This window comes from Capra hircus, chromosome 11, assembly GCF_001704415.2.
Source record: "Capra hircus breed San Clemente chromosome 11, ASM170441v1, whole genome shotgun sequence".
NCBI classification, from domain to species: Eukaryota; Metazoa; Chordata; class Mammalia; order Artiodactyla; family Bovidae; genus Capra; species Capra hircus.
This window is the reverse complement of record NC_030818.1, coordinates 11900171-11927838: the sequence shown is the minus strand read 5'-3', so window position 1 is coordinate 11927838 and position 27668 is coordinate 11900171. Positions and strand designations below refer to the sequence as shown.

General features: G+C 38.4%; 1 protein-coding gene across 1 annotated transcript in view; it reads right to left on the bottom strand.

Moving 5' to 3' along the window:
- Positions 1 to 27668, bottom strand: part of EXOC6B (exocyst complex component 6B) — a 705276-nt gene that overhangs the window by 272308 nt on the left and 405300 nt on the right. The window lies entirely within an intron of this gene.

Genomic DNA, 27668 nt, shown 5'->3' with positions numbered 1-27668 from the left:
TCTTGACTTCTCTAAGCCTATTTATTTACTCGTAAAATATTAATAATAATTTCTAACTCACACTTATTATGAAGACTAAATATTCTTTTGTTAATACTATTTTCCTTTTCTTACAGAAGAGATCCTTAGAGAAGGCAGTACTGATAAGATAAAAAGCCATCTGTAAATTTCTTCGAGAGCAGGATGAGGAAGAAAACTGTTGTCTATAGAATTAAATTTTCTAAACCACTTCACAGTTCATTTTCTTATATCACCCTCCTAGCAACCTGAAGAAGTAAGTTAAGTGGGCATAATTATTACTTCCATTCTACCGTAAGAGAAACAAAAAATGAAATTAAACTGGGATTCAAATCCAAGTCATCAACCTTCAAATTATGGTCTCATCTTAATGATTTCAGCCAGTGCCTTTTAGCATAAGCTTAAGATGGCAGCCCTGGAGTACTACATTTTTATGATATTAGGCTGAACTATCAGATTCAGGGGCTGACATCAACTATACATCTCCATGCTTTGATTTTACCTTATGTAAAAAAATTAAGTTAAAATTTTTAATGACTGATACCTACTATGTATTTCAACTATAAAAAACTATTCGCATTCCCCAAAAAGAAACACAAAGATAAAGTAAAATGGAACCTTTTTTTACCTTTCTTTCCCACATCTTTAACTTTTCATTTTCACAAGAATATGTCTAGGGGTGGGGTTGTGGTAGGCAGGGGAGTTTTGGTGTTTAAGGCTATGAATGAACTTGTATCTTCCTTTAGTCTAATGAGATAATAATCCAGAGAAGTGAGTAGATGACAGAAGGGGAAAACCGGAGTTAAAGATGAAGGGAGGTACTACACATTTTTAAATCAAATGATATTTCAAAACCATGTTTAAAAGATGGAATTGTACTTCAGTAAAAGTGACTGTATTATGCTGTGGAATATTAAATTAAATTATTAATAGGATCATAATCAGAAATACTATACTAAAGCCTTTGATTGTGTGGATCACAACAAATTGTGGAAAATTCTTATAGAGATTTGAGTACGTCTCAGACCACCTTACCTGTCTCCTGAGAAACTTGTATACAGGTCAAGAAGCAACAGTTAGAACCAGACACAGAACAACAGACTGGTTCAAAACTGGGAAAGGAGTACATCAAGGCTGTGTATTGTCACCTTGCTTATTGCATCATGAGAAATGCTGAGCTGGATGAAACACAAGCTAGAATCAAGATTGCTGAGAGAAATATCAATAACCTCAGATATGCCAATGATAACACTCTAATGGCAAAGTGAAGAGGAACTAAAGAGCCTCTTGATGAAGGTAAAAGAGGAGAATGAAAAAGCTGGCTTAAAACTCAACATTCAAAGAACTAAGATCATGGCATCCCATCCCATCACTTCATCGCAAATAGAAGGGAAAAAAGTGGAAATAGTGACAGATTTTATTTTCTTGGGCACTGAAATCACAGCGGACAGTGATTGCAGCCATGAAATTAAAAGACACTTGTTCCTTGCAAGGAAATCGATGATAAACCTAGACAGTGTATTCAAAAGCAGAGACATTACTTTGCTGGCAAAGGTCCATATAGTCAAAGCTATGGTTTTTCCAGTAGTTATATACAGATGTGAAAGCTGGACCATAAAGAAGGCTGAAAAATTGATGCTTTCAAATTGTGGTGCTGGAGAGGATTCTTGAGAGTCCTTTGGACAGCAAGGAGATCAAACCAATCAGTACTAAAGGAAATCAATGCTGAATATTCATTGGAAGGACTGATGCTGAAGATGAATCTCCAATACTATAGCTATCTGATTGAAAAACCTGCTCATTGGAAAAGACCCTGCTGCTGGTAAAGCTTGAAGGCAAAAGAGAAGAGGGCGGCAGAGAGTGAGATGGTTAGATAGCATCACTGATTCAATGGACCCGAATCTGAGCAAACTGCAGGAGATAGCGAAGGACAGGAAGCCTGGTGTGTTGCAGTCCAAGCAGTCTCAAAGAGTCGGACATGACTTAGCAACTGAACAACAACCACTTCCTCAAACAGCACACAGCACAGGGCCAAATACACAATTCATTCTCCAAAAATAATGTCAACTCATAATAATGCTTTAGTAATAGATTCAAGGAAGGGAAAAGGTAACTTCTACCCCCTAAGGATCAGCCAAAAACAGCTACTTTTGAAACATAATGGCAAAGATAAAAGACCCAGTTCCAAGAAAGATAAGTTAGGGCAACAATGGGACTAAGTTTTTTACGACTTCCCACAATTCATCAGACAAGTTCATATTAATCATTAGGCTCTTTCTGGGCTTCCCTGGTGGCTCAGATAGTAAAGAATCTGCCTGCACTGTGGGAGACCTGGTTTCGATCCCAGGGTTGGGCTTCCCAGGTTGGGGTAGTGGGAAAGAATATGACTGCCAATGCAGGAGACATAAGAGACATGGGTTCAGTCCTTGAGTCAGGAAGATACCCTGGAGTACGGAATGGCAACCCACTCCAGGATTCTTGCCTGGAGGATCCCCAAGGAGAGAGAAGCCTGGTGGGCTGCAGTCCATGGGGTCTCAAAGAATCAGACACGAGTGAAGCAACTTAGCACATACCCAGGTCCTTTCTATTCATTCAATAGTTTGAATTTGGACACTTTGAATTTTGGAAAAAAAATTCTGTCACCTATAAAATTACCCAAAATATCAGCTTTTTAACTTGAGAGTGCTTTAGGGAAAAACACCCACAAAAATAAGTGATTTCTCACCCTCTTCCTTTCAATGTGTTTCTTCTTCAGAGAAGGACTAAAATCACTTTAAAATTTCAAATTTTATACATTAAATCATTCTTCCTCATGAGTGGGAACGTGGCTGCTAGAAAGGTTGTCTTGATGTGGAAGCTAGAAAAGTAAGAGAGTTAATCTGGGGAACCAAAAATTTTCTATTTTAAAATGAGCATAACCAATAGGGAACACATTCTATCTATCAAAAGAAATCCTAATAATAAGGAGGAATCGTGTCATGTTATAGAAATAAAAAACAGTGGCAGTCAAAGAGAAAATTGTCATGTTTTGCAGGATATTGGCAGTTTTTAAAAAAAGGAGGCGGCTTCACTGGGTACAGTAGTAATTTCCCATGACTTTTTAAAGATCTGTCAACACAAAAGATCACCATGAATTACATCAATTGGCTGTCAGTTACTTTTGAAATGTTTCATTGCTGAGCATAGAAGAGACTATTAAAACACTCTAGGATTACAGTAGATACCATGTCATTTTCAAAGGGAATATTTGTCTGCTAATGAGGTCTAAGTGATCTCTACTCCTGAATGACAGCTAACCAAAATCCTTAAAAGGGCATTTACAGATGTGAAGCCAGATGCTTTGGGAGTTATTTTGAACTTAAGGGTGAAATGAAGCAATTTCTTATATCAACTTCCATCAGAGTTTGAGCTCCTTTGATATTTTTAACCCATACTACCCACTCTCTTTTAAAAATATATCACTGCAGCAATCTAAACTGTCCTATTGTTTCAAGAACATGGAACTAACAATGTATTAAGATACTGGTTATAGCTCATATAAAGTGGAGTTCTATGAAAATTGTACCAAAAAAAAAAAAAAAAAAAAAAAAACCCCACCAAAAAGCAAATAAACACCTCTCACAACTAAATGACAGAAGTTGCTTAGATGAAAAACCATTAAGAAACAGCAATTTGTTTTTGCGGGGGGTGGGGGGTCTTTTCTTCCTAAAATCAGAGAGAATCTAATAAAGAGGGCACAGAGTAGACTGTAGGCATCACTTCTTCAACTTTGCTCCAAACACCACAGTAGAGGCCGAACCATGATCACAGACAGGTATTCATATTCCTGACAAACTCCAGGAAAGAAAATGTCTTCATAATCATTAACAGTTCAAAACTAAGCCTTAAATTCCAAGAAGAGGTTTTCGTTCCTGATTATAAGTTACTTCTGAAGTATACACATCTACTTATATTAGGATATATTACATTACCTTGTCTCCCAAAACAGATAATTTAGTATACTGAAGCTCCAAATGGACTAATCCAAGCCAAGAAAATGACTCTTTCCATCCACCAATGCCTCTCAACTACTGATAGAAAATATTAACAATGAAATTACAGTCTTACTTCTCATTCACAAATATAAGCTATCCCTAAGACAGTCCATTCTATAGGAGATCAGTCCTGGGTGTTCATTGGAAGGACTGACGTTGAAGCTGAAACTCCAATACTTTGGCCACCTCATGCGAAGAGCTGACTCATTGGAAAAGACCCTGATGCTTGGAAAGATTGAGGGCAGGAGGAGAAGGGGACGACAGAGGATGAGATGGCTGGATGGCATCACCAACCCAATGGACATGGGTTTGGGTTGACTCCAGGAGTTGGTGATGGACAGGGAGGCCTGATGAATTGCAGTTCATGGGGTTGCAAAGAGTCGGACATGACTGAGCGACTGAACTGAGCTGAACTGAAGACTTCAAGGAATGTTATCTCCATTTCACCTCAGCAAGGGTATAAAAAGCTGTGTCAGCTACCCATTTTATACCATCTCTATGGTAAATACCTAAACTATTAAAATACTTGGAATTATTGGTTTTGAATTCAAAGGACTAACATAAAGATTATATTTGAAAAACTTTTGTATACATGTTTTAACATAATATTAGCAATATCATTGCTGTTAACAATAGGGGATGGAGACAAATGATATGCAGGAGATAACATAGGACAGAACCACATGGTCATCAATCTAAACCATATTAAAAGGAAAAGGAAAATGCAAAGCATTGGTCATTTATTCAGGTCCCCTGGGGCATGATTATAACCATAAAAATATGTGTTCAATATGGTATAACTACCAGCCCCTCTAAATTTCTTTAACTTTATGCTGAAAACCTACCTACCTACTTTCTTCCCCCTTCCCCACCCACCCCCCCGCCCTTCTTCTCTCTTTCATTACTTAACAATTCCTATATACCCAGGAACTGGGATAGGGTTGTACATAATTATACACAAGACAAAGTCCTTGGTTTCATGGAGATTATAGTAAACACATATAAACACATAGTATGACAGCAGGTGGTAGTAAGCACTGCGAATAGGAGAGAGAAAAAGGAGGTACAAGGGGATAGTATTAATCTGTCTGAGCTACTCGGAGATAGAGGGGTCAAGAGGCCTCTTTAAGGAAATAATATTTGAGAAGGATTTTAAGTGAAGGTATATTGCTCTCATGTGTAATAAATTCTTTTATGTCTAATTTATATTTTAAGCTTTTCTATAATTACATTCTTCATAAAGAAACAGAGTATCCTTTCATTCATTGTAAAACCTTCATGGATCACAGCCTTGTCATGGCAAAGAGGCTTGTATAACTCAATGAAGCTATGAGCCATGCAGTACAGGGCCACCCAAGATGGATGGGTCATAGTGAATAGTTACAACAAACCATGGTCCACTGGAAGAGGAAATAGCAACCCAGTCCAGTACTCTCGCTTGGAAAACCCCATGAACAGTATGAAAAGGCAAAAAGATAGGACACTGGAAGATGAGCCCTCCAAGTAGAAAAGTGTCCAATATGCTACTGGGGAAGAGCAGAGGGCAATAACTAATAGCTCCAGAAAGAATGCAGCAGCTGGGACAAAGTGGAAATGATGAGCAATCATGGTTGTACCTGATGGTGAAAGTACATTCAGTGTTGTAAAGAACAATACTGCATAGGAACCTGTAGTGTTAAGTCCATGAATCAAGGTAAACTGGATATGGTCAAGCAGGAGATGGCAAGATAGAACATCTCAGGAATGAGTGAACTAAAATGGACAGGAATGGGCAAACTTAATTCATTATATCTAGTACTATGAGCAAGAATCCCTTAGAAGAAGAAGAGCAGCCTTCACAGTCCACAAAAGAGTACAAAATGCAGTACTTGGGTGGAACCTGAAAAGAAAGAATGATCTCGATTCGCTTCCAAGGCAAACCATTCAACATCACAGCAAACCAAATCAATGCCCCAACCACTGATGTCAAAGAAGCTGAAGTTGACCAGTTCTATGAGGACCTACTTTCTAGAACTAGCGCCAAAAATGATGTCCTTTTCATTAGGGGACTGGAATACAAAAGTAGGAAATGAAGAGATACCTGGAACCACCGGCAAGTTTGGTTTGGGATGCGAGCAGGGTAAAGGGTAACAGAGTTTAGACAGGAGAATACACTGGTCACAGCAAACACCCTTTCCCAACAACCCAAGAGATGACCTTACACATGGACATTGCGACCGCCCTGCAGCTCAGTTGCTTCAATCATGTGAGACTCTTCGCGACTGTATGGGCTGGAGCCTGCTGGGCTCCTCTGTCCACGGAATTCTCCAGGCAAGAATACTGGACTTTGTTGCCATGCCCTCCTCCAAGGGATCGTCCCAACCCAGCAGTCAAACCTGCCTCTCCTACATTGGCAGGAGGGGTTCTTTACCACTAGAGCCATCTGGGAAGCCCCATGGACATCATTAGATGGTCAATACTGAAATCAGACTGCTTATGTTTTTTGAGGCCAAAGATGGAGGAGCTCTATACAGTCAGCAAAAATAAGACCTGTAGCTGACTATTGCTAATATGATGCGCTCTTTATTGCAAAATTCAGGCTTAAACTGAACAAAGTAGGGACAATCACCAGGACATTCAGGTTATGACCTAAATCAAATTTCTTACATTATATTCAATGGAGGTGACAAATAGATTCAAGGGATTAGATCGGGTAGACAGTGTGTGAAGAACAATAGATGGAGGTTTGTAACACTGTACAGGGGCCAGTGACCAAAACTATCCCAAATAAAGTGGTTGTCCAAGGAAGCTTTACAAATAGCTGAAGAAAGAAGAAAAGAGAAATGCAAAGGAGAAAGAGAAAGATACAGCCAACTGAATGCAGAGTTCCAGACAACAGCAACCAGAGATAAGAAGACCTCCTTAAATGAACAATGCAAAGAAACAGAGGAAAACAATAGAAGGTCAAAGACTAGACATCTTCTCAAAAACACTGCAGAGATCAAGGGAACATTTCAGGCAAGAATGAGCATGATAAAGGACAGAATTGATAAGGACATAACAGAAGCAGAAGAGATTAAGAAGAGGTGGCAAGAAAACACAGAATTTCGGATAATCACAATGGTGTGATCATTCTTCTAGAGTCAGACATCCTGTAGTGTGAAGTCAAGTGGGCCTTAGGAAGCATTACTATGAGGAAGCTAGAGGTGACAGAATCACAGCTGAGCTATTTAAAAATCCTAATAGATGATGCTGTTAAAGTGCTGTACTCAATATGCCAGCAAATTTGGAAACTTCAGCAGTGGCCACATGACTGGAAAGAGTCAAGTTTTCATTTCAATCCAAAAGAAAAGCAATGCCAAAGAAAGTCCCAGCTATAACTGTGCTCATCTCACATGCTAGCAAGGTGATGCTGAAAATCCTTCAAGCTAGGCTTCAGCAGTACATGAACTGAGAACTTTCAGATGTATAAGCTAGGTTTTGAAGAGGCAGAAGAAAGAGATCAAATTGCAACATTCATTAGGTCTTGGAGAAAGCCAAGCAGTTCCAGGAAAACATCTGCTTCACTGACAATGCTAAAGCCCTTGACTTTGTGGATAACAACAAACTGTTGAAAATTCTTCAAGAGATGGGAGTACTAGATCACCATCTCTGTCTCCTGAGAAACCTATATGTGAGTCAAGTAACAGAACCAGATGTGAAACAATGGACTGGTTCAAAATTGTGAAAGGAGTACGATCAGGCTATAAATTGTCACCCCGATAATTTAACTTATATGCAGAGTACAACATGTGAAATGCTGAGCTAGATGAATCAAAAGCTGGAATCAAGACTGCCGGGAGAAATGTCAACAACCTCAGATATGCAGATGATACCATTTTAGTGGCAGAAAGTGAAGAACTAAAGAGCCTCTTGATGAGGGTAAAAGGGGAGAGTGAAAAAGTTGGCTTGAAAATTAACATTACAAAAACTAACATCACTTTATGGCATGTACAAGAAGAAAAAGTAGAAACAGTGACAGATTTTATTTTCTTGGGCTCCAAAATCACTGTAGATGATGACTGCAGTCATGAAATTAAGATGCTTGCTCCTTGAAAGGAAAGCTATGACGAACCTAGACAGTGTATTAAAAAGCAGAGATATTACTGCCAACAAAGGCCCATACAGTCAAAACTATGGTCTATTCAGCAGTCATGTATGGATGTGAGATCAGGACCATAAAGAAGGATCAGTGCTGAAGTATTGATGTTTTCTAATTGTAGTGCTGGAGAAGACTCCAGAGATTCCCCTGGACTGCAAGGAGATCAAATCAGTCAATCCTAATAGAAATCAACCCTGAATATTCATTTGGAAGGACTGATGCTGAAGCTGAAGCTCCAATACTCTGGCCATCTGGTGTGAAGAGTTGATTCATTGGAAAAGATCCTGATGCTGCAAAAGATTGGATGCAAAAGTAGAAGAGACTGGCAAAGTGTGAAATGGTTAGAAAGCATCACTAATTCAATGGACTTGAATTTGAGAAAACTCTAGGAGACAGCAGAGGACAGAGAAACCAGCAAACCATGGGGTTGCAAAGAGTGGGCCATGACTTTCCAACTGCATGACAACAACAACAGGTGGCAATAAGCACTGGGAATATTATTAATAGAAGGAAGGATAAGGAGGTATATGGGGATGGTAGATCTGAGCTATTCTGAGAATAGATGGTCAAGGAAATCTCCTTAAGGAAATAATATTTGAGTAGGGACTTAACTGAAGATATATTGCTATCATATGTGATAAATAAATAAGTTTAAGTCTAATTTATATCTTAAGCCCATCAGTACATTTTTAATACAGAAAGAATATCCTTTGATTCATTTTAAAACCTTTCAAATTTAATTAATTCTCTGATATCCTGAGATTAACAAACTTGTAGTTTATTTCCTTTCTCTTTACAACATTGTTTTCAAATTTCTGTAGTAAAAAAGAAAAGGCTTAGAAAAAAATAAACCTTATTTTAAAACTTACTTCAAAAATTTTTAAGTTGAAATACAGCTGATTTACAACATTGTGTTAGTTTCAAGCGTACATCCAAGTGATTGTCATACACACACATATGTATAATATTTATCAGATTCTTTTCCCATGTAAGCTATTACACAGCATTGAGTAAAGTTCATTGGGCTATACAGTAGATGTCTGTTGATTATATATTACATATAGTAGTGTATATGTGTTCATTCCAACCTCCTAGTTGATACCCTCTGCTCACCATTCCCCTCTGGTATCCATAAGCTTCTAAGTCTGGAATTTGTTTCCATTTTGAAAATAAGTTCATTTGTATCACTTTTTAGAGTCCATGCATAAGTGATATATATATTGTCTTGCTCTAACTTATTTCACTTAGTATGATAATCACTAGGTCCATCGTTGTGGCTACAAATGGTATTATTTCTTTTCTTGGCTGAGTAATATTTTGTACAAATATACCACATCTTCATTATCCATTCATATGTGGATAAATACTTAGGTTGTTCCCATGTCTGGGCAATTGTATATAGTGCTGCTATGAACAAGGTGGGGGGGTCCATGTATCTTTTCAAAGTATGGTTTTCTCTGGATATAAGCCCATGAATGGGATGGCAGGATAATATGGTATCTCCATATCCAGAAAGCATCTACTTCTGCTTCATTGACTATACTAAAGACATTGACTGTGTGGATCACAACAAACTAGAAAATTCTTCAAGAGATGGGAATACCAGATCACCTTACTTGCCTCTGGCAAAATGTGTATTCAGGTGAAGAAGCAACAGTTACAACGGGACACAGAATAATGGGCTGGTTCCAAACTGGGAACAAAGATATCAAACTAGTCAATCATAAAAGAAATCAACCCTGAAAATTCACTGGAAGAACTGTTGCTGAAACTGATGTTCCAATACACTGGCCGCCTATTGCAAAGAACCAACTCATTCTTCAAAGGCAAAAGGAGAAAAGAAAATAAATTTAAAAAATAAAAAGGAGAAGGGGGTGGCAGAGGATGAGATGGTCAGAGAGTATCACTGACTCAATGGACATGAACTTGAGCAAACTCCAGGAGATAGTAGAGGACAGAGGAGCCGGGCATGCTATAGTGCATAGGGTTGCAAAGAGTCAGCTAAGACTTAGCAACTGAATAACAACAACAACAATATAAATAACAAAGTATCAAGTATAAAATTTACCAAATTCATGAGAACTTTATTACTGTTATGGACTTACTGCTTATTATATACAGATTCAGCTAAATATGGCTTATATAGCTGAATAAAATATATAACTAGGCAGGCGAGCCTCACTTTACTTCATATCCACTAGGCAAAGTGTGCACATAATGCTATGAAATAACCACATTACTGTTCATGAAGTAATTCTCTTTTCCAGTCCCCAGAGATACCTCCTCTTCTTCAGAGATATCTTAAACCCAACATTTGTACTAGAAATCCACTTTTAGCTGAAGACTTTTCTTTCAGTGGGAAAACTGAGCACTTGGAAAATTCTGTCATAACATATACATAATCATCACCATCTGCATCCACATACTGTGATTCTCATCTGTTATCAGAGGTGAACTTCATACTACTTAAAACCAATTCCTTTAATTGTGCATGGGATTCTAAACTCTCACTCCTACTCAAGTACAGCATTCCGGAGATTTCCCCCTTTCTTATACATCATCAACTTTTTCCTTTCTATTGTATTATTCTCACCATAAATAACATGCTGTTACTTCTGCTATTACAATTTTTTTTTTAAATTTAATTAACCAACTTCCACTGCCAGCTATGACCTCATTTCCTTACCTACCTTTGTAACAAAATTTCCTGGAAGAGTTGTCTTATACACACTGTCTCCAATTCCTCTCTTTCCATTCTTTAAAAATATTAATATAAATAAACACTTTATGTAGAACAGTTTCATATTTACAAGACGGTTGCAAAGAGTTCCCAAATACTCCACACCCAGTTCCCCCTACTGTGTACATCTCACATTACTTTGGTACATGTGTGCGTGCTCAGTCGTTTCAATCGTGTTCAACTCTTTACGACCCTCTGACTGTAGCCCACCAGGCTCCTCTGTCCACAGGATTCTCCAGGCAAGGATACTAAAGTGTTTTCTCTTTTCTCTTTTTTTCTAATTTTAATTTTTTAAACCCTATTCTATTTTTTCTACATTTATTGCTTCATTTGCCTTTCCTACTGTTCTTTTCTCCTTGCGGTTAATCTTTAATGTATATAAATCTTCATCTACCTCTATTTAACTTAGCACACCTATTCTTTCTTTCTTTTCTTAATTTCCTTTGCTCTCAACATATTTGTTACTTTTGTTTTTATTTCTTTATTCCCCATTTGGCACTTTGCTTTAGTTTTGTTTTCTAGTTTGTGCTTAAGTTAGTTTTGTCCTTAACTGGTAAATATAACTTCTGATTTCCTTTGTTCGCTGGATCAATCAACTGTACTTGATTCTTATTGGACTGTTTTCATACTGTTCATGGGTGTATATGTATATGTGTATATTCCATTATTTTAATTATTATTTGCTTGATTTTGTAAATACCATTGGTCAGGGATTCATCTTCGGTTTCTCGTTTTTGGATATTTGTTTTTCTCTCCCTTAATAGCATAACAAATAACTTGTGGAATCTTTGTTCCTGACCAGAGATCAAACCCTGAGCATTTGGAGTGGGAGCAATGAATCCAAGACCCTAGACTACCAGAGAAATAACCCTAGGGAGGATCCAACAGTGAGAACTCACACCAAGAAAACCACTTGAATACAAGACCCAGCATCACCCAACCACCAGTAGCACCCTGTGCAGGATTGCCTCATCTAAACAACAAACAAAACAAAAATACAAATCCAATCATCAGCAGACAGGAGTACCCCGTCACTCACCCTTGCCCATCAGAGGAAAAACAAACAAATAAAACTCAGAAAAACAAAACAAAACTCAGCACAAATCTCACCCTATATGAAGCTCACACAAACCACTGGACCAAAGTTAGGAGGGCAGAAGTCAAAAGGAAGAAAGAATTCAACCTTCTTCAAGTAAAAAATTCAATTTTCCTTGAAGTATGGGAAAAGGAGACCTAAAACACAATAACTTTAAAAATAAAAAATTGAAAAGGCAGAGAAATATTGAACAAATGAAGGAACAAACAAGAAACACAGAAGTCCAAATCAGTGAAGAGGAACCAAGAAAATAACCTGAAAAAGAATACAGAATAATGATAGTAAAGATGGTAAAAAATAACAAAACCTTGAAAACAAAACGGAGAAAATGCAAGAATCAGTTAACAAACACCTAGAAGAATTAAAGAATAAGCACACAGAGACAAACAACGTAATTACTGAAATTAAAAATACTGTAAAAGGAATCAATAGCAGAATATCTGAAGCAGAAGAATGAATCAGTGAGCTAGCTGGAAGATAAAATGGTGGAAATAACTTCTGAAGAGCAGAATAAAGTAAAAAGAATGAAAAGAGCTGAGGACACACTCAGAGACCTCTGGGAACATATCAAACATACCAACGTTAGAATTATAGGGGTCCCAGAAGAACAAGAGAAAAAGAAAGGGTATCAGAAAATTTTTGAAGAGATTATAGATAAAAATTTCCTTAACTTGGAAAAGGAAATAGCCAATCAAGTCCAAGAGGCACAAAGAGTCCCATACAGGATTAACCCAAGGAAAAACACCCCAGGACACATACAAACCAAAATAAAAAGACTAAACACAAAGAAAGAATATTAAAAGCAGTAAGGGAGAAGCCATGATATACAAGGGAAACCCTATACACTTAACAGCTGATCTTTCAGCAGAAACTATGCAGGCCAGAAGAGAATGGCAGGATATATTTAAAGTACTGAAAGGGAAAAATCTGCGACCAAGATCACTATACCCAGCAAGGATCTCATTCAAAATTGATGGAGAAATAAAAAGCTTATCAGACAAGCTAAAGTTAAAAGAATTCAGCACCACAAAACCAGCTTTATAATAAATGTTGAAGGGACTTGTATTCAGCAATACATGAACCTTGAACTTCCAGATGTTCAAGCTGATTTTAGAAAAGGTAGAGGAATCAGAGGTCAAATTGCCAACATCCTCTGGATCGTGGAAAAAGCAAAAGAGTTTCAGAAAAACATCTATTTCTACTTTATTGACTATGCCAAAGTCTTTGACTGTGTGGATCACAATAAATTGTGGAAAATTCTGAAGGAGATGGGAACACCAGACCACCTGACCTGCCTCTTGAGAAACCTATATGCACGTCAGGAAGCAACAGTTAGAACTGGACATGGAACAACTGACTGGTTCCAAATAGGAAAAAGAGTACGTCAAGGCTGTGTATTGTCACCCTGTTTATTTAACTTATATGTAGAGTACATCATGAGAAACGCTGGGCTGGAGGAAGCACAAGCTGGAATCAAGATAGCTGGGAGAAATATCAATAACCTTAGATATGCAGATGATGACACCACATTTATGGCAGAAAGTGAAGAAGATCTAAAGAGCCTCTTGATGAAAGTGAAAGCGGAGAGTTAAAAAGTTGGCTCCAAGCTCAACATTCAGAAAACTAAGATCATGGCATCCGGTCCCATCACTTCATGGCATAGATGGGGAAACAGTGGAAACAGTGGCTGACTTTATTTTTCTGGGCTCCAAAATCACTGCAGATGGTGATTGCAGTCATGAAATTAAAAAGACGCTTACTCCTTGGAAGGAAAGTTATGACCAAACTAGACAGCATATTAAAAAACACAGACATTACTTTGTCCACAAAGGTCCATCTAGTCAAGGCTATGGTTTTTCCAGTAGTCATGTATGGATGTGAGAGTTGGACTATAAAGAAAGCTGAGGGCCGAAGAATTGATGCTTTTGGACTGTGGTGTTGGAGAAGACTCTTGAGAGTCCCTTGGACTGCGCGGAGATCCAACCAGTCCATCCTAAAGCAGATCAGTCCTGGGTGTTTACTGGAAAGACTTATGTTGAAACTGAAACTCCAAGACTTTGGCCACCTGACGCAAAAAACTGACTCGTTTGAAAAGACCCTGATGTTGGGAAAGATAGAGGGCAGGAGGAGAAGGGGACAACAGAGGATGAGATGGTTGGATGGAATCCCTGTCAATGGACATGGGGTTGGGTAGACTCCAGCAGCTGGTGATATACAGGCAGACCTGGCGTGCTGCAGTTCATGGGGTTGCAAAGAGTTGGACAGGACTGAGCGACTGAACTGAACTGAACTGAACTGATAGTCAACAAATACAACAGAAGAAAAAAGATCTATAAAATCAACCCAAACAATTAGAAAATGGCAATAGAAACATATATATCAATAATTACTTTAAATGGAAATGGATTAAAAGCTCCAACCAAAAGAGACAGACTGGCTAAATGGATACAAAAACAAGACCCACATACATGCTATTTACAAAAAAACCCACCTTAGACCTCAAAACACATATAGACTGAAAGTGAGAGGATGGAAAAATATATTCCACGCAAACAGGAAGCAAAAGAAAGCTGGAATAGCAATCCTCATATCAGACAAATATATAGACCTTAATATAAAGAAGATTACAAGAGATAAGGAAGGACAGTACATAACAATCAAGGGATCAGTCCAAGAGGAAGACATAACAATTGTAAATATCTATGCACCCAACATAGGAGCACCTCAATACAGAAGACAAACACTAACAGACATAAAATGAGAAACTGACAGTAACACAATAATAGTAGGAGACTTTAACACCCCACTCAGACCGATGGACAGATCATGAAAACAGAAAATTAATATGGAAACACAAGTCTTAAATGATACATTAGATTAAATGGATCTTATTGATTTCTTCAGGACATTCATCCAAATGCAGAAGAATACACCTTCTTCTCAAGTGAACATGGGAAATTCTCCAGGATAGACCACATCTTTGGTCACAAATTCAACCTCAGTAAATTTAAGAAAATTGAAATTGTGTCAGGCATCTTCTCCAACCACAAGACTATGAGACTAGATATCAATTACAAGAAAAAAATTGTAAGAAACACAAACACATGGAGATTAAACAACACATTTCTAAATAACCAACAGGTTACTGAAGAAATCAAAAGGGAAATAAAAAAAATTTCTAGAAACAAATGACAGTGAAAACATGACAAATCAAAACCTAAGGGATGCAGCAAAAGCAGTTCTAAGAGGGAAGTTTATAGCAATACCATCCTACCTCAAGAAGCAACAAAAACATCGAAGGGACAACCCTAACTTTACACCTAAAGCAACTGGAAAAAGAAGAAGAAAAACAACCCAAAATTAGTAGAAGAAAAGAAATCATAAAGATCCAAGCAGAAATAAATGAAAAAGAAATGAAAGAAACAATAGTAAAGATTAACAAAACTAAAAGCTGGTTCTTTGAGAAGATATACAAAATTGACAAACCCTTGTCAGACTCATCAAGAAAAAAAGAAGAATCAAATCAACAAAATCAGAAATGAAAAAGGAGAGGTTAAAACAGATATTGCAGAAATACAAAGGATCATAAGAAGCTATTATGAACAACTATATGGCAATAAAATAGATAACCTGGATGAAATGGACAGGTTCTTACAAAAGTTCAATCTTCCAAGACTGAATCAGGAAAAAAACAGAAATTATGAACAACCCAATTACAAGCACTGAAATTGAAGCTGTGATCAAAAATCTCCCGAAAAACAAAAGCCCAGGACCAGATTCGGGGGAGAATTCTATCGAACATTTAGAGAAAAGCTAATGCCTATCCTTCTAAAACTCTTTCCAAAAATTGCAGAGGAAGGAACACTTTCAAATTCATTCTATGAGGCCACCATCATCCTGATACCAAAACCAGACAGAGACAACACAAAAAAAGAAAACTGCAGGCCAATATCACTGATGAACATAGATGCAAAAATCCCCAACAAAATTTCAGCAAACAGAATTCACCAACACATCAAAAAGCTCATACACCATGATCAAGTGGGTTTATTCCAGGGATCCAAGGATTCTTCAGTATACAGAAATCAATCAATGTGATACACCATATTAACAGACTGGAAGATAAAAACCATATGATCATCTCAATAGATGCGGGAAGAGCCTTTGACAAAATTTAACACCTATTTATGACTAAAACTCTTCAAAAAAAGGGCAAAGAAGAAGCCTACCTCAACACAGTAAAGGCCATATACGATAAGACTACAGCAAACATCATTCTCAATCATGAAAAACTGAAAACATTCCCCCTACGATCAGGAACAAGATGAGGATGTCCACTTTCGCCACGATTATTCAACATAGTTCTGGAAGTCCTAGCTACAGCAGTCAGAGAAGTAAAAGAAATAAAAGGAATCCAGATCAGAAAAGAAGAAGTAAAGCTCTCACTGTTTGCAGATGACATGACACTGTGCACAGAAAACCCTAAAGATAGTATCAGAAGATTACTAGAACTAATCAGTGAATTTAGCAAAGTTGCAAGATAAAAAATCAATACACACAAATCACTTGCATTTCTATATACTGAAATGAAAAATCAGAAAGAGCAACTAAGGAATCAATCCCATTCACCATTGCAACAAAAAGAAGTAAATATCTAGGAATAAACTTACCTAAGGAGACAAAAGAACTGTACACAGAAAATTATAAGACACTAACGAAAGAAATCAAAGATGACATAAACAGATGGAGTACATTCCAATGCACTGGGTTGGAAGAAACAATATTGTGAAAATGACCATACTACCAAATGCAATCTACAGATTAAATGTGATCCCTATCAAATTACCAATGGCATTTTTCACAGAACTAGAACAGAAAATTTCAAAATTCATATGGAAACACAAAAGACCCCAAATAGCCAAGGCAGTCTTGAGAAAGAAGAATGGGGCTGGAGGAATCAAACTTCCTGATTTCAGATTATACCACAAAGCTACAGTCATCAAGACAGTATGGTACTGGCACAAAAACAGAAATACAGACCAATGCAACAAGATATAAAGTCCAGAAATAAACCCAGGTACCTATGGGTATCTTATCTTTGACAAAGGAGGCAAGAATATACAATGGGGCAAAGACAGCCTCTTCAATAAATGGTGCTGGAAAAACTGGACAGGTGCATGTAAAAGAATGAAATTAGAACATTTCCTAACACGATACACAAAGATAAACTCAAAATGGATTAAAGACCTAAATGTAAGACCAGAAACTATAAAACTCTTGGAGGAAAACATAGGCAGAACATTCAATGACATAAATCAAAGCAAGATCCTCTATAAACCAACTCCTACAGTAATGGAAATTAAAACAAAGTAAACAAGTGGGACCTGATTAAACATAAAAGCTTTTGCACAGCAAAGGAAACTATGAGCAAGGTGAACAGAAAACTCTCAGAATGGGAGAAAATAATAGCAAATGAAACAACTGACAAAACATTAATTTGCAAAATATACAAGCAGTTCATACAACTCAATACCAGAAAAACAAACAACCCAATCAAAAGGTGAGAAACAGACCTAAGCAGACATTTTTCCAAAGAAGACATACAGATGGCTAGCAAACACATGAAAAGATGCTCAACCTCGCTCATAATTAGAGAAATGCAAATCAAAAGTACAATGAGTTATCATCTCACACCAGCCAGAATGGCCATCATCAAAAAGTCTATAAACAATAAATGCTGGAAAGGGTGTGGAAAAAAGGGAACACTCTTGTACTGTTGGTAGGAATGTAAACTGATACAGCCACTATGGAAGACGGTATGGAGATTCCTTTAAAAACTAGGAATAAGAAAACCATACGACCCCACAATCCCACTACTGAGTAGATATCCCAAGAAAACCATAATTGAAAATGACACATGTATCCCAATGTTCATTGCAGCACTATTTACAATATCCAAGACATGGAAGCAACCTCTTTGTCAATCAACAGATGAATGGATAAAGAAGTTCTGCTATATATATGCACAATGGAATATTACTCAGCCATAAAAAGGAATGCATTTGAGTCAGTTCTAACGAGGTAGATGAACCTAGAACCCATTATACAGAGTGAAGTGAGTCAGAAAGAGAAAGATAAATACTGTATTCTAACACACATATACAGAATCTAGAAAAATGGTACTGAAGAATTTATTTACAGGGCAATAATGGAGAAACAGACATAGTAAATCGACTTACGGACATGGGGAGAGGGGAGAAGATGGTGAGATGAGTGGAAAGAGTAACATGGAAATAAACATTACCATATGCAAAATAGATAGCCAATGGGAATTTGCTGTATGGCTCAGGAAACTCAAACAGGGGCTCTGTATCAACCTAGAGGGGTGGGATGGGGGGGGGAAATGGGAGGGAGTTTCAGAAGGGAGGGGATATATGTATACCTATGGCTGATTCATGTTGAGGTTTGACAGAAAAACAGCAAAATTCTCTAAAGCAATTATTCTTCAATAAAAAATAAATTAATTAAAAAAAAATACTGGAGTGGGATGCTCTGCCCTTCTCCAGGAGATCTTTCCAATCTAGGTATCGAACCCACATCTCCTGCATTGCAGGTAATTATTCACCCAGTGAGCTACCTGAGAAGCCCTTTACCATGGTACATTTGCCATAAGTAAGGAACCAACATCACTACATTACTATTAACTGAAGTGAAGTGAAGTGAAGTGAAAGTCACTCAGTTGTGTCTGATTCTTTGCAACCCCATGGATTATACAGCCTCTGGAATTCTCCAGGCCAGAATATTGGAGTGGGTAGCCTTTTCCTTCTGCAGGGGATCTTCCCAACCCAGGGATTGAACCCAGGTCTCCCACATTGCAGGCAGATTCTTTACCAGCTGAGCCACAAGGGAAGCCTGAGAATACTAGAGAGGGTAGCCTATTCCTTCTCCAGCAAATCTTCCCAACCCAGGAATCAAACTGGGGTCTCCTGAACTGGAGGCAGATTCTTTACCAACTGAGCTGACAGAAGCCCATAACTGAACAACACACCTTTAGGTCTCATTAGTTTTCATCTGATGTTCTTTACTGTTTTCAGGAGCCCATCTAAGATACCACATTACATTTATTTGTCTTGTCTCCTTAGCCTCCTCACACTTCCCTTGTTTTTGTTGATCATGAAGTTTGAGGAGTACTGGCTGAGTATTTTTGTAGAATATCCTTCAATTTGGTTTTGTTTAACGTTTTTCTCATGCATAGACTAACGTCATGGGTTTGGAAGGAAGACCAGAGAGGTAAAATACCTTATCACATCATATTGAAGGTACATGCCATCCACACTGCTTATAACTGATGATGTTAACCTTGGTTTTGTTGTTGTTCAGTCGCTCAGTCATGCCAACTCTTTGTGACCCCATGAAAGCAGCATACCAGGCTTCTCTTGAGTTTCCTCTCATCTCCAGAGTTTTATCTCCCAGAGTTTCCTCAAACTCAAGTCCACCGAATTGGTGATAATCTTGACTACCTGACTTAAATAGTGTGTCAGATTTGCTCACTGTAAAGCAGCATTTCCCTCCTTCAACACTCCGCTTTAAGGAAGTCACTAAGAACAACCTACCCAAGGGGTATGAAGCAAAGCTCCAGCCCTTGAGGGGTAATATCCATATAATTTATTTGAAATTCTTCTGTGAAGAACTCATTCTCTTTTAAACCTACTTCATGAAGAGTTTCCTAACATCATTCTATTAATAATGCTCCTGTCAAGGTCAACCATCTTACACCAAGTTGCTACACGCAACAGTAAATCTTAACCCTCAATTACCTGAAGTATCCCCAACTATTATCATAACTGACCACTCCTTCCTTTCTGAAATACTTTCTTCAATGACTTCCAGGACACTACACTCTCGTGTTTGTTTTTTTGTTGTTGTTGTTACTTTTTTCTTACTTCCCTAGTAGCTCTTTCTCATCCTCCATTCTAGAGTCCTCTTTTCTCATTTCTTAATAGTAAAAAGTCCAAAGGTTCAATTCTTTATCTTTTTCTCCATCTTTATAAATTGTTGTGCACTCACTCAGTCACGTCCCAATCTTTGTGACTCCACAGAATGCAGCACGCCAGGCTTCTCTGTTTTTCACCATCTCCTGGAGCTTGCTTAAACTCATATCCATTGAGTCAGTGATGCCACCCAACCATCTCGTCCTCTATCGTCCCCTTCTCCTCCTGCCTTCAATCTTCCTTTCCATGGTCTTTCACCCTGCTGCTGTGTGCTCGTTCAGGGTCTATTCCAATAAGTCAGCTCTTCTCAACAGGTGGCCAAAGTATTGGAGCTTCAGCATCAGTTCTTCCAGTGAATATTCAAGGTCGATTTCCTTTAGGATTGACTGCTTTGATCTCCTTCCAGTCCAAGGGACTCTCAAGAGGCTTCTCCAACACCACAGTTCAAAAGCATCAATTCTTTGGTGCTCAGCTTTCTTCACAGCCCAACTCTCACATCCATACATACTGGAAAAACTATAGCTTTGACTAGATGGACCTTTGTTGGCAAAGCAATGTCTCTGCTTTTTGATATGCTGTCTAGGTCTGTCACAGATTTTCTTCCAAGGAGCAAGCATCTTTTAATTTCATGGCTACAGTCACCATCTGCAGTGATTTCGGAGCCCAAGAAAATAAAGTCTGTCACTATTTCCACTGTTTCCACTCTTTTCCCACTCATTTGCCATGAAGTGATGGGACTGGATGCCATGATCTTTGTTTTGTGAATGTTGAGTTTTTCACTCTCCTCTTTCACCTTCATCAGGAGACTCTTTAGTTCCTCTTTGCTTTCTGCCAAAAGGGTAGTGTCATCTGCATATCTCAGGTTATTGATATTTCTCCCAGCAATCCTGATTCCAGCTTGTGCTTTACCCAGCCCAGCATTTCACATGGTGTACTCTGCATATAAGTTAAATAAGCAGGGTGACAATATACAGTCCTGATGTTCTCCCTTCCCAATTTAGAACCAGCCCATTGTTCTATGTCCGGTTCTAACTATTACTTCTTGACCTGCATACGGGTTTTACAGGAAGCAGGTAAGGTGGTCTGATATTTCCATCTCTTGAAGAATCTCCTACAGTTTTTGTGATCCACACAGTCAAAGGCTTCAGTGTAGTCAATAAAGCAGAAGTAGATTTTTTTCTAAAATTGTCTTATTTTTTCTATGATGCAATGGAGAATGGCAATTTGATCTCTGGTTCCTCTGCCTTTTTCTAAGTCCAGCTTGAATTTCTGGGAGTCTTCGTTCACATACTGTTGAAGGCTAGCTTGAAGACTTTTGAGTATTACTTTGCTAGTATGTGAAATGAGTACAATTTTGTGGTAATTTGAATTCTTTGCCACTGTCCTACTTTGAAAACTGACCTTTTCCAGTCCTTTGGCCACTGCTGAATTTTCCAAACTTGCTGGCATACTGAATGCAGCACTTTAACATCATCATTTTTTTGGACTTGAAGTAGCTCAGCTGGAATTCCATCACTTCCACTAGCTTTGTTCGTAGCGATGCTTCCTAAGGCCCACTTGGCTTCACACTCTAAGACGTCTGGCTCTAGGTGAGTGATCACACCATCATGGTTATCTGGGTCATTAAGACCTTTTTTGTATAGTTCTTCTGTGTATTCTTGACACTTCTTAATATCTTCTGCTTCTGTTAGGTCCATACTGTTTCTGTCATTTATTGTGCCCATCTTTGCATGTGGGAGACCTGGGTTCAATCCTTGGGTTGGGAAGTTCACCTGGAGAAGGGAAAGGCCTTCCACTCCAGTATTGTTGCTTGGAGAATTCCATGGACTGTATAGTCCATGGGGTCGCAAAGAGTTGGACATGACTGAGCAATTTTCACTTTCACTTTCTTTCATTTTGCATGATATGTTCCCTTGGTATCTCAATTTTCTGGAAGAGATCTCTAGTCTTTCCCATTCTATTGTTATTGTTTTCCTCTATTTCTCTGCATCTTTACAAATAAAGCAATATTATGCAGTCAGGTGGTTATAAACATAATTTTTATGCTCCCAACTTTTTATCTCTAGGTCAAATCACTTTCTCAAACTAAATTCATACATACATCTGTTAACTCAGTATCTCAAACTATGTTTAATAACACTACAAATATGTCTAGTACCAAATTCCCAGTCTTCCTCTACCCCAAATTTAACTCTACTTCAAATTTTTCCTATCAAAGCACATGTTATATGCAGCATTCCAGTCGCTCACATGAAAATATTGAGAAGTATCAATTTCTCATTTTCTTGCTTTCTTACATCTAACCATCAGGAAACCATACTGACTATACAGTCCAAATAGGACCACTTATCACCTCTATCCCCAAGCTTCCATCAAATCTTGCAGGATTACTGTAATAGCCTCCGAACTGGTCTCCCTGTTTTTACCATACATTTAATTCTCAATACCATAGTCAATGTGATCCTTTCTGAATATGCCAGATCATGCCACTATCAAAATCCTGCCATGGCATCCTTTTTCATACAAAACAACAGCCAAACACTTTTTAACGACCTAGCATGCATCCCTGGTACCTCTCTGATTTAATCTCCTCTTTCTCATCCCCTAGATCACTCCAGTCCAACTACTTTAGCTTCCTTATTATTCCCTAAACTGGCCAACAACTTAACTACTTTCAGACCTTTGCTCTAGTTCTAACTTCTGCCAAGAATACCCTTTCCCCTTCAATGATAACTTACTGTCAATATGCTGCTCTATTTGGTAAGACCAAGCTTGAACCTCCACCAGACTCCTGATTTCCTTAACCCAGGTTCTTTCTCTTTATCTATAGAATTCACGACCTTTTATCATACTAGATGATTTACTTATTTACTATATATTATCTGTTTTCTACCACTAGAATATAAGCAAAAATCTCTTTAGTTGTTGTTCTTATTCTTATTGTTCTTTACTTATTTACTCTTAAGACTTATATCAGTGCCTGTCACAGAGTAGGAAATTAATAAAATTGTAAAGTTAATTTTTAAAATTATTTATCTTAATAGGACATCTTGCTCTAGTCTTCTGACTTTTCTTAACTGAAAAACTCCATTTTTGTACTAGCCCTAACCACCACCCTATCTGCCAGACCTCTTTTTTAATAATAGGCAATATGCATTGAGTATTTGCTGTGAACCAGGAACTATTTTAAGCACTTTATCTGTTCATTTTATCTTCACAGAAATCTTCTGAAATACATGCTACTATTGTCCCCATTTTTCACATAAGCCCAAGTAATCTACCCAGGATCATATTTACTAAAGAAAACCAGAACTGGAACCCATGCAGTCTGCTTTAGAACATATACTCTTGACTGCTGCTCAGCTGATCTTCTCACAGACCTGGAAGAGGTATCCCTAGGAAACAGCTGTACATGCTGACTGGACTGTATGTAGAGCATCACTTAGGGTCTGAGAGTTAGGGCATTCAAGTTACAGTAGGGGCTAGAAATGAAAGGTAATGCTGAGTTGGCTTAACGCGGGGAAGTAAAGAAGTCATGTGAAAGGTTATGAAAGCTAGTTTATAGAGAGAAAGAGATAAAAGGATAGAGTATATGGACAGAAAAAAATAAGAGATGAGATGACATATAATCGCGAATCAAGATAGGCAAGAAGACATTAAGTTATGTGAGCTTTTAAATGCTAAAAGAATTGTCTGTCTGGTAACCAAAAATAGGACTCTTGTGAGTTTTGAGTGATTACAATACTTCTATCATTTGAGTGGATATATTACAAAATCATGTATAAGTACAACCATTTCCATGTTACCATGGACCTCCTATAAAAATCTCTATCCTTGTTATGATAGAATAATTAAATCAATATGTGAGAAAATACAATATAGTAAGTATTAGTAAGTTTGGGGAAAAAATAACCTGAACTCAAGGCTCATTTCTATCATTTTGCTTGCTTAGACATTCTCCTTGAACTTTAATTATACCTTCTATAAAAAGGGAGTAATAATATATGCCCAACCTGCTTCAAATGTTATTGTGCTAAATTACCTTATTTAGATAAGGTGATTATATGTGAATAGCCCCTGAAGAATATAAATTGTTACACAAACATTGCCTATTATGATGATGATTTCAGATGGAAAAATCACTTCAGTTACCTATAAAGGAAGATATAATGTCCTCCCTTTCATAAAAGGTGAATAATACAGTTAGTCAAAGATTTACTTGGTGATGGAAAAAATCACTAGTTGTGTTACACACAACCACCATAGCCAAAATAAATATGTGTGGATGTTCCTGCATGCATATGCAAAGATTTCGATAACAAAAGTATTTTTTCCTAAAACGATCCAATGACTTAGAAATAACATTTAGCATTCAGTGAAATAATGTCAAGAAACGTGATACAGTCCTTCTTGACAAGCTCCTACTGCTTCTTCCTGTTGTTAGCTGATCTGTACAGTACCTTTGAAAAGAACAATGGAGTCAGAAAAACTGAAGAGCTAACGAGTTAGGTCTTCTTTTAAGATGCTACAGTAAATCAATGGCATAGTCATAACTAAATCCAGAGTCTTCCGTGGCCAAAGCTCTTTCTACCACACCACAATCCTGCTATGCTACTTGTTTAAAATGGACTTCTTTGTTTTTTTGGATACATGAAACTAACACAGTAGTATAAATCAACTAAACTTCAATAAAAAATAATTAAATAAAACGACTTTTAAGATACTGTTAAATCAAATGGCAGAAGCAGAATTATATCAAGAGCTTTAAAGCAAGAGCTTTAGCGCAGGTGCACTAAGTACAGGCGGCTGCACCCGGCGCACTAAGCACCTGCGCCGCGCAGCCAAGAGGAGCTACCACACCTCCGAGGTCAGAGGCAGAAGCCAGGACAACCCCATGCCCGAAGGGCGGCAACCGAGGATTTACCCCGCATCCAAGGTCAGGGGCGGGGGCCAGAAGGAGCTACCCGGTGCCTGAGGCCAGGGGTGGTGGCCGGGAGGAGCAACCCCACATCCAAGGAGCCCTGGCGGCACAGCCTCAGGAGGGCCTAGAGGAGCCATCCCACCTTGAAGGTCAGGAAGGGCAGTGGTGAGAAGATACCCCTCATCCAAGGTAAGGAGCAGCAGCTGTGCTTTGCTGGAGCAGCCCAGAAGAGATACCCCACGCCCAAGGTAAGAGAAACCCAAGTAAGATGGTAGGTGTTGCAAGAGGGCATCAGAGGGCAGACACACTGAAACCATACTCACAGAAAATTAGTCAATCTAATCACACTAGGACCACAGCCTTGTCTAACTCAATGAAACTAAACCATGCCCTCGGGGCAACCCAAGACAGGCAGGTCATGGTGGAAAGGTCTGACAGAATGTGGTCCACTGGAGAAGGGAATGGCAAGCAAGTATTCTTGCCTTGAGAACCCCATGAACAGTATGAAAAGGCAAAATGATAGGATACTGAAAAAGGAACTCCCCAGGTCAGTAGGTGCCTAATATGCTACTGGAGATCAATGGAGAAATAACTCCAGAAAGAATGAAGGGATGGAGCCAAAGCAAAAACAATACCCAGCTGTGGATGTGACTGGTGATAGAAGCAAGGTCTGAAGCTTTAAGAGCAATATAGCATAGGAACCTGGAATGTCAGGTCCATGAATCAAGACAAATTGGAAGTGGTCAAACGAGATGGCAAGAGTGAATGTCGACATTCTAAGAATCAGCGAACTAAAATGGACTGGAATGGGTGAATTTAACTCAGATGACCATTATATCTACTACTGTGGGCAGGAATCCCTCAGAAGAAATGGAGTAGCCATGATGGTCAACAAAAGAGTCCAAAATGCTGTACTTGGATGCAATCTCAAAAACGGCAGAATGATCTCTATTCGTCTCCAAGGCAAACCATTCAATATCACGGTAATCCAAGTCTATGCCCCAACCAATAACGCTGAAGAAGCTGAAGTTGAATGGTTCTATGAAGACCTACAAGACCTTTTAGAATTAACACCCAAAAGAAGATGTCCTTTTCATTATAGGGGACTGGAATGCAAGAGTAGGAAGTCAAGAAACACCTGGAGTAACAGGCAAATTTGGCCTTGGAATGTGGAATGAAGCAGGGCAAAGACTAATAGAGTTTTGCCAAGAAAATGCACTGGTCATAGCAAACACCCTCTTCCAACAACACAAGAGAAGACTCTACACATGGACATCACCAGATGGTCAATACCAAAATCAGATTGATTACATTCTTTGTAGCCAAAGATGGAGAAGCTCTATACAGTCAACAAAAACAAGACCAGGAGCTGACTGTGGCTCAGATCATGAACTCCTTATTACCAAATTCAGATTCAAATTGAAGAAAAGAGGGAAAACTGCTAGACCATTCAGATATGACCTAAATCAAACCCCTTATGATTATACAGTGGAAGTGAGAAATAGATTTAAGGGCCTAGATCTGATAGATAGAGTGCCTGATGAACTATGGACGGAGGTTCGTGACATTGTACAGGAGACAAGGATCAAGATCATCCCCATGGAAAAGAAATGCAAAAAAGCAAAATGGCTGTCTGGGGAGGCCTTACAAAGAGCTGTGAAAAGAAGAGAAGCAAAAAGCTAAGGAGAAAAGGGAAGATATAAGCATCTGAATGCAGAGTTCCAAAGAATAGCAAGAAGAGATAAGAAAGCCTTCTTTAGCGATCACTGCAAAGAAATAGAGGAAAAGAACAAAATGGGAAAGACTAGAGATCTCTTCAAGAAAATCAGAGATACCAAGGGAACAGTTCATGCAAAGATGGGCTCGATAAAGGACAGAAATGGTCTGGACCTAACAGAAGTAGAAGATATTAAGAAGAGGTGGCAAGAATACACAGAAGAACTGTACAAAAAGATCTTCACGACCCAGATAATCACGATGGTGTGATCACTCATCTAGAGCCAGACCTCCTGGAATGTGAAGTCAAGTGGGCCTTAGGAAGCATCACTACAAACAATGCTAGTGGAGGTGATGGAATTCCAGTGGAGCTATTTCAAATCCTGAAAGATGATGCTGTGAAAGTGCTGTACTCAATATGCCAGCAAATGTGGAAAACTCAGCAGTGGCCACAGGACTGGAAAAGGTCAGTTTTCATTTCAATCCCAAAGAAAGGCAATGCCAAAGAATGCTCAAACTACCGCACAATTGCACTCATCTCACATCCTAGTAAAGTAACGCTAAGAATTCTCCAAGCCAGGCTTCAGCAATATGTGAACCGTGAACTTCCAGATGTTCAAGCTGGATTTAGAAAAGGCAGAGGAACCAGAGATCAAATTGCCAACATTTGCTGGATCATGGAAAAAGCAAGAGAGTTCCAGAAAAACATCTATTTCTGCCTTATTGACTATGCCAAAGCCTTTGACTGTGTGGATCACAAGAAACTGTGGAAAAAACTGAGAGAGATAGGAATACCAGACCAGCTGACCTGCCTCTTGAGAAATCTGTATGCAGGTCAGGAAGCAACAGTTAGAACTGGACATGGAACAACAGACTGGTTCCAAATAGGAAAAGGAGTACGTCAAGACCATACATTGTCACCCCGCTTATTTCACTTGTATGCAGTGTACATTATGAGAAACGCTGGACTGGAAGAAACACAAGCTGGAATCAAGATTGCCGGGAGAAATATCAATAACCTCAGATATGCAG